We start from the raw sequence: 16328 nt of genomic DNA on the forward strand, positions 1-16328 counted from the left end.
GGTTATACTTCCGGTTCAGCGTAGTGTCTTATATTTGTAATAAAAAATTCTATATGGATATGCACATACGAGTAAAAAAAAATGTTTAAACAAGTATATATGGGTATATGCTGCATATATTCCTGTTTACACAAACAGTAAATCTGAATGGCACTATTAACCCACAACTTATGCGGAGCCTTATCTCATAAAAAATATATATATATAAACAGTTGCTCACCTATCGCCGGTATAGGCTATGGCTGCTGTACTGTCCTAATGCAGTACCGGGTCGTAACCATGCCCAATTTCCCGAAGTAAGAGTGGGCAGGGTAGAGATGGAGGAACATGGCCCGAGTTCACCGGAAGCTGTAACCACGCTTAAGCGCAGGAGGAGAACGAGTCACTGCCGGAAGGCGTGACCGTCTCTCTCTCTCTCTAGCGTGGCTGCCGCGATTAAGGATTAAGATGTCGCTCTCTGTAGATTGGAAGATATAAGGTATAGCACCCCTCCACCGGGGTGGACTCAGGTATCACAGATAAAGTAAACATCTTATCTGTGCCAACTGGATAAAAATTGTTAAAACCTTTAAAATTTCTAGGGAGGCAGTAGAAGACTTACCTCCCCTGAAGCAGCCATAAAACTGCCAATTTTCAAACACATACAAATGTATTCACATACTCCAGAATACAATGCAATGCGTTTCGCAGGTATAATCCTGCTTCCTCAGGCAACAACAGGGAGGGGTATATAACTGTAAAATCAGAGACATAAAAAGTGCCATCAGACTATTGTTTACATTTTTGTAGATAATGCAAATAACAATGGCATATTTTATTTTTTGCAAAAACCTTGGAAATTATTCCTGGGTACTAAGGGTGGAATATATGTGAAACAAATGGATAGGGAAATCCATCACAGGTATTGCAGGTAAAAAAGGTAATATCTTATAATTGGTGTGTTATAAGTACCGTACTAAAGTATCTGGGTCAATTAGATTGTTGGGTGCCAAATGACAGGGGGAAAAAAAGCACAACAGGGGGAGTATAAAACCAGTGCGGATGGGCTAACTTGTTTGTAATGGGAAGGAGTGAGTTAGAATAACACATAAGTGTATGGTAAGGCAGGAAGGGAGCATGGTAGTGATGAAGATACAAAAATAGCAAGTTTTCATTTACCAGTATAGTCGCGTGGCAACTCTAGGCGCCTCTGTGCTGGTGTCTGTGCACACCTTCTGTTATATACTAGTAGCAAGTGTAATTATCCAATTATGTTAATTGGTTGAGGTGGGGACTGCAGTATAGTGTGGGCCAATCGGGCTTTTAGGGAGTGTCTTTATAAAAAATAAAGTCCATGCTGAGACTCCTCTAGTGATGATCATAATCAACAAATTACAATTTCACAAAATTTCACGTACATTTTTGCAATTACGCTTATATGTAATTATAATTTGCAGTTCAATTGATTTCGTGTAGCCATTCGTAATTTCGCATGAAATTCCGCAAAATTTTGAGAAATTTCACGTAATTTCTTGCTTACTTTAGCAGGGAATAGCAAAGCCCCCACACAAGCTATTGACACCAACATTGCTACATATGTTAAGGAGAATTGTGGGTACAAGGTAAAAAAAGAATTTAGCAAAAAAAAAACGTTACAGTTTTTGAGAAACTCGATTTTAAAAATGCAAGTAAAAAATTTTTTTTTAAACTTGATGACAGTTTAAAAACCATTTTTCTTTGCATCTTTAAAATCGAGTTTCTCAAAAACTACAAAGTCTTTTAGCTAAATTCTTTTTTTGACTTGTACCCACGCTTCTTCTTAACATATGTAGCAATTTTGGTAGCAATAGCATGTATGGGGGCCTTGCTATTAACCTCTAAAGTTGTCATGAAATGATGCGAACTTTCGTGGAAATTATGCAAAAAATTACGTGAAATTTTGAAATACTACCTGTACATATGAAATTAATTACGATTTTCGCTGAAATTTCACATTACAATTATGATGCGTAAATGCAAATTTCGATGCGAAATTTAGCAAAAGCGAAATTTCGGCCCACCACAGGACTCCCCGGTGAAGAGATGGACTAGTCCAAAACCTGTCGGTTCTGTCAGATTTCTACTACCTAGTGTAAGTTACAGCAACATAGGTAGAGATGTGGCGAACAGTTCCCGAACCATTCGCCGGCGAACATCTCTAAATCCATGGGCCTCTAGTACGCCTGCACTGCCCGGCGGAGCGCGTCCTAGATCGCGCTCCTGTTGCCGGACACTCTCTGCACATGTGCGTGACGTCATGAGTAACGTCACGCTCATGCGCAAAGAGTGCCCGGCAAGAGGAGCGCGATCTAGGATGCGCTCCGCCTGGCAGCGCAGGCGTACTACTCCGGGTCATTGCGACCTGGAAGAAGTAAGAGGCCCAGAGAGGTTCGCCAGGCGAACGGTTCGGCCCATCACTATCCACGTCCTGCTGACCCCCTTGGGGTAACTGCTTTTACAGAGTGCACTCTCCTGTCTTTTTACTGTTTCAGCCTCTGCATGCCATGGTGTACTTTTTACCTAGACATTGATATATTATATGCATTTTCTCTTTAAAGAAAACCTGTAACGAAGAAAACCTCCCCTGGGGGTACTCACCTAGGGTGGGGGAAGCCTCCGGATCCTATTGAGGCTTCCTCTGTCCTCCTGGGTCCCACAGCAGCGGCAAAAATACTCCCGGAACAGCAGGGATGTTAATATTTATCTCCCCGGCTCCAGCGCAGGCGCAGTATCGGCTATTTTCGCCTTTCTCTGTGCGGAGAGTCACAACAGTGCCCCCACTGGAGCCAGGAGAGGTAAATAAATCAGCGCTTATGAGCGATTGCCAGGCTTGTCGAGGGAGGATTCTGGGACTCTTTGGGGGAGCCAGCGCTGGACTGCCTGTAGCTACAGGAGTGGGGGAAGCCTCATTGGGGCCCTGAGGCTTCCCCCTCCCGAGGTGAGTATCCCCTAGGGGAACTTTTTTTTGCTACAGTTACAGTTTCTCTCTAACCACCTCTTGTTATTTACAGTTCAAAAACATGTCCCTTGTTAAGGTCTTCCTCACTTAGGACACCTCCTCTGTAGCCTTACAACTTACAAGTAGCATTCTTCCAATCCATTCTGCCAATTAATCAGAGAATCCTAACTTTGGCCTACAAAGTGTAACGATAGGTGTCAGCAACCAGAGAGAGAATCTGATTCTTGGCGATCTGCAGTATCCCCAAGAATACAGATGTACCTGATTATTGGGTATCTGCAGAATCGCCAATAATCAGATATGACTAACCTCTAGACACCTGAGAGTGTAAGTGTTTTGGTGCAACAGTATCCTTTGGACCACCGGGGTAGCAAGTGGTCCAATAAGTAGAGAAGACTCTACTGCAGTCAAGGACACCTGGAGAGGGAGTCCCTGACTGATAAGAAACAGTGTCCCCTCTGTAGAGCCGGGGACCCCTGTGGAAAGGCTGGACACCCTGCGGGAGGGTGACAGCCAGAAGGTCAGGCAGGCCGGGTCGGCAACAGAGAATCAGAAATGCAAGGTACCAAATCAGAGATCAGAAGAATAGTCAGGAACGCTATAGGTCATATCAGATAACAGAACAAGGCCTAGTCTGAAGTGTGAGGTCCGTGATCTCAACACCCTGGAAATATGCTAGAGAATAACACAGATGATATACAGTATTCCTAGTCTGAGGTGTGAGGGCCGTGATCTCAACGCCCTGGAACTATGCTAGAGAATAACACAGATGATATACAGTATTCCTAGTCTGAGGTGTGAGGGCTGTGATCTCAACACCCTGGAACTATGCTAGAGAATAACACAGATGATATACAGTAACTGGCTAAGTGTGGATTCCCAGGTCCACCTGGTTCCACCACACTGAAGGATCTGACTAAGGTCTGAGTGCTAACACGTAAGCATTCGCAACGCCAGACAACCAGCAACTGAACAGCAGGAGATATATATAGTAAAGCGCTCCACAGCGCCGCCCAGCCCCCATCAACCAATCACTGACTGAGCAGGGATCAGCTGACCGGCCTGATCAGCTGATCTTCCTCCTATTGGTATAAAGAGCTTGTCTTGCAGCGCGCGCGCGCGTAGCTCTCCATCTGTGTGCACTACTAGGTCCAGACAGCCCAGATACATGTTGCTGCGGGGAAACCGCCGCACTGAGCGTGGAATCCGCTGCCTTACCGTCAGAACATGCGGCGGCCCCCACGCCATCCTTCCCATGTGCACCATTAGTTCCAGACAACCCAGACGCATGCCGACGCGGACAAACCGCAGCGTCAGACGTGGAATCAGCCACCTTACTTTCAGAACACGCGGCGGCTTTTCCGCTGTTCATCACACAAAGTCCTCCCCAATCTTTGTCTTCCATATCCACTTCACAACTGAGGGGTTTTACCCTTTGAGCACCAGAGCAATTTTCACCTTTCAGCGCTCCTTCCATTCATTCGTCTATAACTTTATAATTACTTATCACAATGAAATGAACTATATCTTGTTCTTTTCGCCACCAATTATGCTTTCTTTAGGTGGGACATTATGCCAAGAATTATTTTATTCTAAATGTGTTTTAATGGGAAAATAGGAAAAAATGTGGGAAAAAATTTATTATTTTTTAGTTTTCGGCCTTTATAGTTTTTAAATAATGGATGCTACTGTAATTAAAACCCATGAAATGTATTTGCCCTTTTGTCCCGGTTATAAAACCATTTAAATTATGTCCCTATCACAATGTTTGGCGCCAATATTTTATTTGGAAATAAAGGTGCATTTTTTTCAGTTTTGCGTCCATCCCCAATTACAAGCCCATAGTTTCTTTCCTTCCTTCCAAAGAACATCCAGCATTCTCCGTCCCTTGAAATCTTTAGCCACACTTTTATAACTTGTAAAACTAGATTGTATGTTTTTTTTAGACAAATATACAATCTAATTTGGGACATGAATCAGTTAATTTTGGAGTGAATCATGCTTGATAATTTTGGGACTACCATAGGCTGCTGTAGAAATTGCAGCTATGGCGGCAGTAATTTGGGTGCGGGATAATTAGTGGCTATGGTGGGCACCGTTGTTTTGCTATACTATAGCAGATCTCCAGCTTATAGCACTGAAGGTTACTTTTAGGAGTAGGGAGGAGAGGTTAGTGTTAGGCATAGGCGGTGATGGCGGTGATGGCGGCAGGTGGTAGTTTTAGGTGTCATTGGGGGAAGTTAGTGTTAGCAATAGATAAGGGAGGGCTTATGTGAGAGTTATGTTAAGGTTGAGCATAGTAAGAAATTGGTAAATGTACTGATATTTTACCAATGGTAAAAGTAGTAGAATATCAGTAAGTTTACTAATATTATGTTAATGGTGATAGTAGAAGTTGAACACATGAATAAATAAACAAATATTCTACTACTAACTCTTAAATCCATGCCTATTTTAACTTTCTTCCCCCCTCTACCCCGTCTCAGTCATAAGCATTTTGCCAGGCAGGTAAATTAATAGAATCTAATGTACACCCCATCCTTCTTAAAGGGAGTTGTAACATGTGCCCCCTTTTTTTTCTAAAATGGATCCCTATATGCCCCCCATTTATTTATTCTTTTACTGCTTGCTTGTTGTCTCCCACAATGCAACAAGGTTAACAGCGAGGAAACTGTCATAGCCATGGCTAAAACATCACACTGTGGAAGGAGTTTCATTTCAATATCAGCTGCACAGCCCTGGTGAACTATTATATAAAAGGTAAAGATTTCCTGTGGGGTATCAGCTACTAATTGGGATGAAGTTTAATCCTGGGTTAAAGTTGCTCTTTAAAGAGAGTCTGAAGCGAGAATAAATCTCGCTTCAGAGCTCATATTCAGCAGGGGCATGTGTGCCCCTGCTAAACCGCCGCTATCGCACTGCACAACGGGGGTCCCTTACCCTTCAAATCCCCTCCGTCCTCGCCGGGGATCTCTACCGCATAGAGACAGGACTAACCGCCGCAGCCCTGCCTCACTGTCAGCGCGTATCTCCGCCTCTCCCCCACCCCTCTCAGTCTTCCTTCGCTGAGAGGGGCGGGGGAGAGGCGGCGATGCGCCGCTGATAGACGGCGCTGAGAGACAGGGCTGCAGCCGTTAGCCCTGCCTCAACAGCAGCAAAATCTACGACAAAGTTGGTAGTTGATTTTGCAGGGGGGGATTTGGGGGGTAAGGGACCCCCGTTTAGCCGCGGGATAGCGGCGTTTTAGCAGGGGCACACATGCCCCTGCTGAATATAAGCACTGAAGAGAGATTTATTCTCACTTCAGTGTCTCTTTAAATCCTTAAACAGTTTTGAAAGGCAGATCAGAATAGCTGTTTAGTCCCCTAAAATAACCTGTACTTATACCTCCTTGAATTAAAGTATTGGGCTGGATTGGTGCCCCCCAATTAGTACATAGCCAGGCTGATGGGCAGGCTAGACTACCATCCACCACCAGCACCTCTTCCTTTTAAAAATAATGAGAATAGCCTGTGATGGATCTCCCAAATATACTCTCCCACCACCATACGGCAGAATGGGAGGGTCCAGTGACTGATACCTCTGTTGCCTATTGGACAGCTCCTTTCATGGACAAAGGGAGAATATAAGTTGCCATTGACAGTGACCTGGAGGCAGCATGGATGGACAGGGAAGGACTTGCTGGATGCAGCATGGATGGACAGGGAAGGACTTGAATTGCAAGCTCTGCTGTCATAGTAGTAATGTAAATGGCTGGGATGCTAAGAGTGTAGATTTTGCCTGGACCACTGATTAAAATAGTATGACCAGATTACTTTTTAAAAAAAAATGTTTTGATTTAACAGAAAAAAAAGCTGCTCCAGAAGATGTGGCTCACTTAAATATAATTTTCTGTAGCAGCTTTTTTTGCACTAGGTTTGCCAAACATAGCAGGTCATTTTAGAATGCTAAGTATAGTAAATACATGGAAGGAAAGCCATAGCAATGAACAAAAGTACATATTTTCCACTTTCTTATCCATTTCTGTAAAAAGTACATTCAAATACAATTTCTATTCTCATTGTATTGCTTAAGGCTGCCATAGGGAATAAGTAGTTCAAGTGACCTGAACACAATATTCTGCAGTGGCTTTACCAACGCGTTCATTGCTATTTTTATTCTGTAAAAATAACTGGAACTGGAAGGAATGGAAAATCAGGAAGACCCATTATAATAGCTTTAAGTAGGGCAATACACTTTTTTTTCTCCACAGTTACAGATTATTGGTTCATACCTTACCTTGCTTGGTCTACCTGGCTACCTAAATCATAAATGCTGCATTTGTTTTAGCTTCCTGCAGCATCAGGATGTGTATGCCCAATGCTACAACATCCCCCCTAACCTGTCTAAATCATGTTTTTAAAACATGCTCTGTGTTAAAGAGAATCTGTACTCTAAAATTCTTACAATAAAAAGCATACCATTCTATTCATTATGTTCTCCTGGGCCCCTCTGTGCTGTTTCTGCCACTCCCTGCTTCAATCCTGGCTTGTAATTGCCATTTTTATGCAGTGTTTACAAACAAAAGACATAACAAGTGATAGGCTGAGAGTAGCTCAGTGTGTGAGTCATACAGAGTGTGCAGGGGGCCTGGAGAGGGTGTGCATAACTTCTATCCAATCACAAGCAGCACAGCACATTCCAGCCTGACTGCCTGAGCCCGACAGAGCCGACAGAGGAAAAGAGATTAGATCATATAACAGAGATAATACAGCCACTGTGCAACTGTGAAAGGCTGCAGTAAGACAGAGCACATTAGAACAGTTATAGGAACTTATAAAATAGAAGAAATAAGGCTCAAACTTTTGTTCCAGAGTCTCTTTAAAGTGACACTGTGAAGTGAAAAAAAAACGTATGATGCAATGATTTGTATGTGTAGTACTGAACATTAATAGGACATTAGTAGCAAAGAAAGTAGTATGATATTTTAATTTTTAGATATATAGATTTTCTTTTATAACATTGCATAATTCTGTCATATTTGCAATTACAAGCCACACTCTGTATTTTAAACTATAACACAAGCAGAGCTAATGACCATTTCAACTTCCCTTAAGGAAAAAATCTTATCTAAATATGTCTCTGACTCTTTCTTTGATGCATAAGTGCTCCAGTAAACAGCAACCTTTGGGTCGGAGAGCTCAGAGAGGCTCTTTTGCATAGATAACTGAAGATTCTTAACTCTTCCTGTACTGGAAACAATATGAGACTCATATCTGTGCTGCTAATATTCTATGTCTTAGCTGTACTACACATGCAAATCATTATCTCATAAGTTTATTTTCACTTTAGATTTCCTTGAATCATTATCTTATTACATTTGTATCTGCTTAGTGTTACTTTGTTCAACGTTATTACCAAGATTTTAATTCTCCAGGTGCGTCAATGTTTTCAGAAACAAAACGTTTTTTTCAGGTTGTACTGCCAGGTGGTGGTTCTGAATTTCCAACAATTCCAACCATGCCGTTAATCCTGAAGTTGTACAGCAGATTTAGAGGATAGGCTGGTAATACTTTTTGTTTTTATTTATACCTGAATAACTGCTTTTGTCTCTACAGTATAAGATATGACAGATTTATCTGCTGGTCTAGACCAGAATAAATCTTCATGTGGAGTTTAACCATAGCAAGCTGTGTGATAGATTTATTTCTTGTTATTCTATGTTGTAGAAGCTAGTAACAAAACTGCTTTTTTTGTGACACAAATATGGGTGTGGTACTTTTAGGTCATGATTCAGAAATTTTGATCTGAGAATGGTTAAAGTTCACCTTTGACATTCATATTCAATTCATAGTTAGCACAATTACTACACTGTCACATAATGTAACTGAGATAAATACAAGATATCTTGCTATTACCTAGAAGTTTTAAATCAGGATGATACTATTTATTGGCTAACTAAAAAGAATAAGAATAAGCAAGCTTTCGGCGTTGCAGCCTTTGTCGGGCTTGCTATTACCTAGTTTAAGCTCATGTTTTTCATTAAAGCGGATCTGAAATGAAAATCTAACTATAGCAAGTAACTTGTCTATATATCTTATCTAAAGTTTAGATGGTTTACACAGTAAATCTAGCTGCAAACAGCTTCAACAGTAAATGATTATTTCCTCCTGTGATACAATGAGAGCAGCCATATTCTGCTTGTCATCATTACACAGGTAAGCTGTTCTGCATCTCCACCCCTCAGCCTGTGAAAACTCCCACTCTACTCTCCTCCTCTCTCCGCTCCCTTGTCTCTGAAATCTTGTGCCTGCTTCAGCAAAAGCCTCCTACTCCCCAGGCTGAGCTCCCATGAGCACTTGCAGTATGGGACTCAGAATGCCTAGGTGCTGGAGGAGCTGGGGGCGTGGATACATTCATTTACATGCAATTAGGTAATAAATAACATAAACATAACATTTAAAAACAAAAAGCATTGGGGGGAAGAATGTCCGATAAACTATATGTAAAGGTGCATGAAAAAAAGGGTGCCAGGAAAAAAAGGGCCCGGCTGGATAACAAATTGGCGCCGGTGGTTAACAAAATCTCAATAACGATAAACATTGTTACAGAAATTGGTTAACGATAAATACCAGTTGAAACCAGACGGGAGATGATAACAAAGATATTAACATTAAAAATTGTTATGTAATTCAACAATACAGCTTAACCCAAATCTATTCTCACACAGAAGGCCTGCTGGTGCCTAAAACTATCCACTCCCCTGGTGGTGCCTAACCCTAACCCCCCCCCGGTGGTGCCTAACCCTAAACACCCCCCTGGTGGTGCCTAACCCTAACCAACCCCCCAGATGGTGCTAACCCTAGAAGCCCCCGGGATGGTGCCTAACCCTAATCACCCACCTCCCCTGATGGTGCCTAACCCTAACCACTCTCCATGCAGAAACACCCTTACATACATAGAAACAATAATATATTTCATAACGTAAAATCTGTACATACTAAAGAAATAATATAAAATGTGCAAAAACTATAACTACTGTATAACGTTGCAAGCTTCTAAAATGATAACATATTTCAAAAACTTTAATGTTCTAATGTTGTTAATGATACTTATTGGGCGCCCTTTTTTTTGCTTTGGGCGCCATATTAATGATAAATACATTAGAGTCTATGGTGGCACCCTTTTCGTCCACTTGCTGCTGGCACCCTTTTTTTCCTGCTATCATATCTAAGGGGCAGAAAAATGAAGGCAGCAAAAGTTTGTCTTGGATCCACTTTAAGACTACAAACATAAGTTACTAGGAGGCGCCACTCATTTACTCTCTACTGACTGTGGAGCAACTTGTAAAATTACACCAATAAAAGAAGGAATGCTCTCTATGACTCTTGAGAAAGGTCAGGTTATTGGGTGAAAGCATGTATGCAAAGAAGTGTTGGAGCCAGCCAAGCTGTGTGGAGTTTCTCCCTGATGCAGAACTCAGCATGTTTGAATGAATATAGCGTGGCCACACTTACAACACACTTTGACGGTGGACCGAAGTCTGATCATGCTGCCCTAATATGCTGTCCATCCCATAAACATTTTTCCCAAAGATGGCTCTTGGCAAGGTAGTCAATTTGGGACCCCTTGTGATCTTTTTGGTAAGCTTAAGTGGAGAAAGGTCAGAGAAAGTTGGATGGCCACTTGACACCCACTAGGCCCCAGGCACCTGCCTAGATTGCCTGGTGGATGATCCTACTCTGCTTTTTCCCAACCACCATGGGCCTTATATAGGCCACCATGCCCCCTTCCCCTCACAACAGCAGCCACGTCCTTGACTTCCTAAAACCCACAAGTGTGGCCAAAACAATAGTTACTCTGGAGGCAGGTCTTGTATTAGAAGGTGGGAGCATATATATGACCCACCATGCTTTGGGCCGCCCCTACAAATGCAGAGGCCTTAGTAGTTATGTCTCTGTTAATAGCAAAAATGATGAACAACTAGTTCAGCCATGAGCAGTTTAGTGTTGGCATTAACCTTAACACCATGACAGAGGATCTAATATTTCCTCAGTCTAGAAGATGAAACAAAAAGTTTTATAACTGAACACGATCTTCAGTGTTGGTTGAGTGATTGAGTAAAAAGTACAAAATTAATGGCTGTAACAACTTTTATGTACTGTACTGCTTTACAGTGAAGCCTTTTATCCTGCAGATATGAGCTGTTAAAATTTTATGATATTTGATTAACAACTAATGACTGTACAATTTATTAGCAAGCAGAAAAATGCTTCAAAGCAATCTTTCAATATAATCAAGGAAAATATCACACTTAGTGGCATTAAAAAGGGAGTTTATTTCAACCGAAGTTGATATTAATGGTTCAGTTTATACTTTGTAGATATAAATGTCATTTTTCCCTCTTTCAGTTATTTATCACTAGACATTTGATTTATATATTAGCTATTAAAAACACCTCTGAATAAAACAAGCAAAGAAAAAACCTGAAAAATTAACACATATTTTAAATATTACCTCCCGTTAAGTCAGCCCAGCTTCCTCTTGTGGTCCTGTTTGCCCACTATCTATCCAAGAAAACCAGCTCCTCCACTTCAAAAATGGGGCCAGGCCCAGAACTGCTTCCACACACAAACGGAATGTTCCCTCATGACAAGGGGAGCGAGTAGACAGCAAGGGGTGTACACTGGGTGGGAAAGGGGTGGAAAGCAGGATGGACCTGGTGTGGTTAGATTCTTCCTTCTTGCACTTATTCAACAAATGTCCTAGTAAAATTGAGGGACCAGGGGGGATGGGGGGGGGGGGCGTTGGAGCACTTCGTAGTGGTATATTTAGTGGCATACATGTTCGCTAAGTTCAGGGGTACTTTAAAGCAAACCCGTGAGACTTGCTACAGGCACATTTGAATACTAACTTCGGGAAAGGGGAAGCCTCTAGATCCTCACAAGACTTCCCCCCATCGTCCTCAGATAGGAGGGGGGGCAGCAAAGGGATGGCTGAACACGTTTGCCAGTGTATGGTTCCCTACCAATAGGGACTGCTGGCCATCTGTTTTTTACCGCAAATTATCATGTACAAAATTTGTATTCACATTTACCTTTTAATTTAATGGCCACCAAATTTAGCGGTTAATAGCAAAACCCCCATACATGCTAGAATCACCAAATTTGCAGGGTATGTTAAGGAGAACAGTGGCAAAACAAAAAATTAAAAAGACCTTGTAATTTTTGAGAAAATCGATTTTAAAGTTACAAAAGTAAAAAAAAATAATATTTTTTTTTTCAAAATTTGGTTAAATTGCAAATAATGTATCACCCTACCAGTAGTGGAAATTTACATAATTTAAAAAAGAGCAGTGAATTTCATGGCAGGGTAATGACCACTTTGAAACCCTGTGGAGCTGGCAATGCTTTGGCCAGGGATTGCTGTATAGCCACAATACCCTTTCCCTTTCCCTCCCAAGGCTCTTTAACCTCTTGTCACCTATGCACGCTGGATAGCTAGGATGCGGAGCTCTGACTTCTTGGGCTCCTCCGTTTGAGCTGTACCAGCCTGCATAGTTCATGGTATAGGGGGGCTCTGGAAGTGAGGGGCAAGCAAGCCTCCCCCTCTACTTCAAAGCCTTCATTCAATTAATGGACAAGGGGTTTTTCCCTACCTCCGGTGCCAAGAAGGAGGTGGGGCCATTGATGCCGGGGGGGGCGCTCAGGGTGACATCTATACTAAGTATAGCTAGCCCCATCATGGACACTGAGGCCAGCTCCCATTGTCCTCCCTGTCCAAAAACATATATTGTGCCCACCCACATCATCACCTAAAGCATCCAGAGGACTCTGTGGCACTATGGCACTGAGGCACTATGAAAAAAGGGTGCAATATACAGCCACACGTTTTGTTTTATAATAATACGTACAAAAATATTGGTTCACAAATAAATTTTGTTTTAAATGATCAATGAAAATGTATTTTTAACTATTGTTATTATTCCAGAGACACATAGTTTATGTTAATGTTAATCGTGTTTCTGTCTGACATTTACCGGAAACTATCAATAACATGTTACAGTAACAATACATATAAAGTATAAATTAACGCTAAAAAACATTAGTTGTAATCTTAATCATATATTTTCATTCCTGAAAAATTTTAGTGGCTATTCTTTTTAAGTCCAATATAATACCTGTCCATGAATCAAACGGTATTTTAGTGTTATTGATTTAGGTGATTGAAAAAAAAATAGAGGTAAAGTTTGTTTTATTACTACGAAACCTAATGCTGGGCATACACAGGTCCCCGCTCGTCCGCCCGGATCGATTCCCATCGGCGCTTCTTATCTTCCGCTCGATTTACCGCTATTGTCCGCCTGTGGGTATCGAGCACGGAATCGATCCCTGCGGTGATTGGACACGTCGGATATTATCAATCGAGCCATCAGTGCCTCGATTGATAAGCCTGCGTCGAGCTGTGTATGCCCAGCAAACCCTACTCTCACACAGAACCCTCACTCTATCTATCCCTAACCCTTAGACCCCCCTGGTGGTGCCTCTCCCTAAGACCCCCTGGTGGTTCCTAACCCTAAGACCCCCCCCTTTTGCTGCCTAAGCCTACGACCCCAAAATTAAAAATCTCAAAAAGAATGTAAAAATTATAAAAAAGTTAAATTACATGTCAAAACGATAATTAACATAATGATCATTCTAAAAAGGTCCCCTAAAGTTAAAAATTTCAAAAATAATGTAAAAATGATAAAAAAAAAGGTACAATATCAAAATATTTTAAAGTTAACCTCCTTGCCGGTCTAAAAAATCCGGCAAGGAGGCAGCGCCGCACTTTTTTTTAATTTAATTTTTTTTTTAATCATGTAGCGAGCCCAGGGCTCGCTACATGATAGCCGCTGAGCGGCGGCATCCCCCCACCCACTCCGATCGCCTTCGGCGATCAGAGTATGCAGGAAATCCTGTTGAGAAAGGGATTTCCTGCAGGGCTTCCCCGGTCGCCATGGCGACAGGGCGGGATAACGTCACCGACGTCATGGACGTCGGGACGTCACAGGGAATCCCGAACCGCCCCTCAGCGCTGCCTGGCACTGATTGGCCAGGCTGTGCAGGGGTCTGGGGCGGGGGTGGTGGAGGGGGGGTGGGGCGGCTCGGCGGGTAGCGGCGAATCGGCGGCGAGCGGCGGCGATCGTGTACTACACGCAGCTAGCAAAGTGCTAGCTGCGTATAGGAAAAAAAAATTATGCAAATCGGCCCAGCGGGGCCTGAGAAATCCTCCTGCGCAGGTTACCCCGAACTGAGTTCGGGATAACCGGCAAGGAGGTTAAAATGATAATTTAAAAAAATTATAATTGTGAAAACAAATTTTATAATGATATTTTTCATTTTAGCATTGTAAAATGATACATAACAATAGGTGCGAAACAGTTTAACAGAGTTTAACGGGCGCCCAACTTGTACAGTTTTGCGCCCAATAACCGATACTTAACATTGGAGTCGATGGCAGCGCCCGATTTGTCCACTTCTCATATGCTCCCGATTTTTATGCTTCCCATATATCACTTGATACCATTAAGAAAAAGCGTTTGCATAAAACACATATTTATTGGGCTACTATTTTGCCATTGATTCCCTTCCATCATGCCACTGTCTGTGTTTTTTGGACACTTTAAACATCTTTTTAAAGGAATTAGTGGCTGCAGAGATGCCCTGAAGGTTTTAGAAGTTTGCCTACCATGTAAGTCAGTGGAGCTCGCCAATTGGTTCACGGATTTTTGCGAATATGAAATCATGATGTCCAGCCATCACTGTCCAGCGATGGTACCCCTGAAGCCACAGTAGCACAGACAGGGCCGGATTTAGGCCAAGGTCACTTGGCCCTGGCCTAGGGCACCACAGCAGCAACGGCACCAAAGCAGCAGGCTAAACTGGAGCAACATTTTCAAGCTTGCAATGCAGGGAGATCAAGTGATTCCCTGAGCGCAGTACTCTGCTGCTAGCCATCTGTGCAGCAGCCACCTTGCTCTCTTTGCATGTTTGCATTGTGGCCGGGGGCTATTGACTTGGGCAGCATTGGACACAGAGAGGAAAAGGAAGCTTCTGCACTGGAGACGAGCGGAGAAATGAGTGACACTGATGGCTGCTGCGGTGTGAAGGCGAGCTGGCTACCTATACTGAAAGGGGGGTGTGGGGGAGGGATTAAGGGAGTCATCTGGCTACCATACTAGAAGAAAGGAGGGAGGGGTCATCTGGCTACCTATACTGGAGGGAAAGGGGGAGGGTCAACTAGCTACCTATACTGAAGGAGAACGGCTGGTAACAGTGGCCTTGGGTGGTAAAGAGTACAAATCCGGCCCTGAACACAGACCTGATCAGGCTCAGCTTTTTTCTGCTGGAGCCTGAGCGGTCCGTTCTATTGTGCATGCATGAGCTGATGACAAGCATCTTTTCTGGGGTCCCCGCACTGGAATGAGCTGGTGGAGGATGGGGGAAGCTATTCCAGGATCCAGAGGCTTCCCCTTATGGGCCTCTTTTTTCCCTACAGGTACACTTTAAGTAATGTTGATTGTTGAATGTAACCACTGGTTTCATTAATAATGTATGTATTGTAGATTGGCTGCATAAGGGTTGGAGAAGATGTAAAACTTGGATTGAAATAATAAGGGCACCAGATGATGTTCACCGAGGCTCTTTACCTGAGGCAAGGACCAGTGTAAAAGGAGTGGCACTTGTGGTAAGAAAATAGGGATTATGCATGCCGAGTCCTCATTTTGCCTTGTTCACTTTAATCAGGCCTTGTATGATTAGACAACGTTGCCCTCCCTTGTTCAATAATTCCTTTTTTACAATAGATAATAACTGATCACTTCTCTTTCTGTAGCAGAGGCTAGCTAGTCTGACTAACTACAGACCATTTTCCTGAGTATCCAGATAAGATAGAAGGTGCAGGCTCTGGAAATATATTAAGAAATATAGGCAATTCAGCATTTTATAAGTCTGTGCTACTTGAGTAGTAAACTTGGAGCTCATGTAGAGGGTCATTAGCCACATTTACCATCAAGCATGCAAATGTTATCTTCTGAGATGCTAAAAAACCCGACTTTTATTTCACTAAATTCAGCTACAATTTCTTTTTTGAGTCCATAAAGAGGCATATTACTGACAAGTGTCTATTCTGCTGCCAGTTTACTGTGTTAAATGGAACCTTTATACTATTACCTACGGTGTGAGGTGTGACTTGACAGCAGTTCTCCAAACTCAAGATTGCTTTGAGCCATACAATCAAAACTATAATAGGTTTCATATGCAATAACACACCTGCGTTCTGTGTTCGTGTGATGTCAGCCCTCTGGTTCGCCTCCTCTTTCACCACAAAA

The 16328-nt window shown here is 42.5% G+C and overlaps 1 long non-coding RNA gene across 1 annotated transcript in view; it reads left to right on the top strand.

The window, feature by feature from the left end:
* LOC137546310 (uncharacterized) overlaps positions 1-16328 on the top strand; it is a 97847-nt gene that overhangs the window by 15944 nt on the left and 65575 nt on the right. The window contains exons 2-3 of the long non-coding RNA XR_011026231.1: positions 8432-8522; positions 15564-15685. This is a non-coding gene — a long non-coding RNA (uncharacterized lncRNA). The remainder of the gene's footprint in view (positions 1-8431; positions 8523-15563; positions 15686-16328) is intronic.

The sequence above is a fragment of the Hyperolius riggenbachi genome, chromosome 1 (assembly GCF_040937935.1).
Source record: "Hyperolius riggenbachi isolate aHypRig1 chromosome 1, aHypRig1.pri, whole genome shotgun sequence".
In the NCBI taxonomy this organism is placed as follows: Eukaryota; Metazoa; Chordata; class Amphibia; order Anura; family Hyperoliidae; genus Hyperolius; species Hyperolius riggenbachi.